Source organism: Heptranchias perlo, chromosome 26 (assembly GCF_035084215.1).
Source record: "Heptranchias perlo isolate sHepPer1 chromosome 26, sHepPer1.hap1, whole genome shotgun sequence".
NCBI classification, from domain to species: Eukaryota; Metazoa; Chordata; class Chondrichthyes; order Hexanchiformes; family Hexanchidae; genus Heptranchias; species Heptranchias perlo.
Genome location: NC_090350.1, coordinates 27,777,038 through 27,779,017, shown reverse-complemented (window position 1 = coordinate 27,779,017; position 1,980 = coordinate 27,777,038).

Sequence of the window (1,980 nt, the reverse complement as noted above, 5' to 3'; positions counted from 1 at the left end):
TATCTACTACCTGTGAAACTATACCCTAGCGAAGAATCAACTCTGTCAAGAGAAAAAGGGGGGAGAAAATTGGCAGAAAAAAAATAGTATTGCTAGATTCACGGCCCAGCTGCATCACTTGCAATGTCCATCTTGAACCAATGTAAGGAATCTTACAACACCAGGTTATAGTCCAACAGTTTTATTTGAAAATCACAAGCTTTCAGAGCTTACCACCTTAGTCAGGTGAGTGAAGGCCAATTTTCTCCCCCCGTTTTCTCTTGAGAGTTGATTTTTCGCTAGGGTATAGTTTCACAGGTAGTAGATATCTAGCCGAAGTGGCCATTCTTCAGGTGAACCCTCACTCACCTGACGAAGGAGGTAAGCTCCGAAAGCTTGTGATTTTCAAATAAAACTGTTGGACTGTAACCTGGTGTTGTAAGATTCCTTACATTTGTCCGCCCCAGTCCATCACCGGCATCTCCACATCTTGAACCATACAGACCAAGAAGCTGCAGGTTCAATCCTTGGTCTGTGTGGAGTTAGCCAGACTCAGTTAGTGGGCAATTGCAGCCAAAACAATTAGCTTCAGTGACCCTGGACTGGGGAAGGAAGAAAATCAACTATAGTTTCTACTCATCCAGCCAGAGACACAATATGATTCTAGGTCCATCCAAATGATTGCACGAACTGCTGGTGAGCTACGCAAGTGTGTGTAGGCAGGCCTTGTGAGGTCCAAATCTATGAGCTCAGCAATTAAGGGAGCCCTCAAGCTGGTCCTCCACTCAGTAGATTCCATTTCCTCAAATTCACCTGCACTATGCCCCTCCTTGTTTTATGCTCCACCACGTGCTCTCTTCTGCAATTCTAAACTGCGTTAACAGGTAACGATGTATCTGTGCTGCTGCTTGCTACTGTAGCATTAGGTGACATCAGGTGCCATCAGGAGTTAGGTTCAATCAGCACTTTGGGCTTTGTCACTATAATGTATCTGCTCTTGAGCACCTAGGAGGAGTCAAAGACCATATTTTGCCATGGCAGTGTGACCCCATAAAACAAAGCTTACATGGCAAGACATTCCAGTATGTTTTGCTGCAATGGGACAGTGAAAACAAATACAAACCATAACCTCCCACTCCCTGCCCAGATTCCAGGGCTTTTCCCTCCTATTGAGTCTGGCTTTGTAGCTTCAGCAACACCCCCCACACCACTCCCATCCTATCTGCATATACTGCCTCCTGTTATGTGCAGCCTTCTCTTTCAGAGAAAAGAAAATGTTCAAAAAGAATAATCTTGAGAAGTGTGCCACCCAAATGCACAGGCCAGCAACCACAGTGCCTGTGCACATGCAGGTACTTTATGTTGGCAGTGTGTTTGTTGCTTACCATATGTAACAGGTAATAGAGCAAACACATTGTCATGTTAGCAATGTACAATACCCTGGTAAAACATCAGTATGCCTTTGCATTTGGAAAGTCCAGGACCAGTTGTCAAAGTGCTTTGTATCCACCCTCTTTGTTACTGTCCAAAACCTAAAGTGCAATGCTTTTATGATGCTATGTAAGGCAACATTAGAAAATTAAGCAACATGAGCACATTATGGAAAAATAAATTCTTATGAACAAAGTACAACTGCTGCAGGCAAATCCTGTTCTGTACTGGAGGTGCAATGTCATATACTTGATAGAGTTTATTTCATAAGTCATGTATGTACACCCTAAACAAAGATAAAAACTTTCAGCTCAATTCTTACTTAAATTAATGGAAAACTGTCATCTTAAGTTTTAGTGGAAAATAGGTAGGGTCTGGTAGGTCTTCCCAGTGCAAGTGCTTTCATTGTCAAAAAGGATGAAACAAAAATGAGTAACCAAAAGGCCTTACTTTTTTCCATAAATTGTTTAAGACAATTTATTTATGAAAAGTACAATTTTGTATTTGCCTTTTCCTGAAAGCGATCTTACAAAAATAAAACATCAGTGGCAATTAACAATAATGACTCTG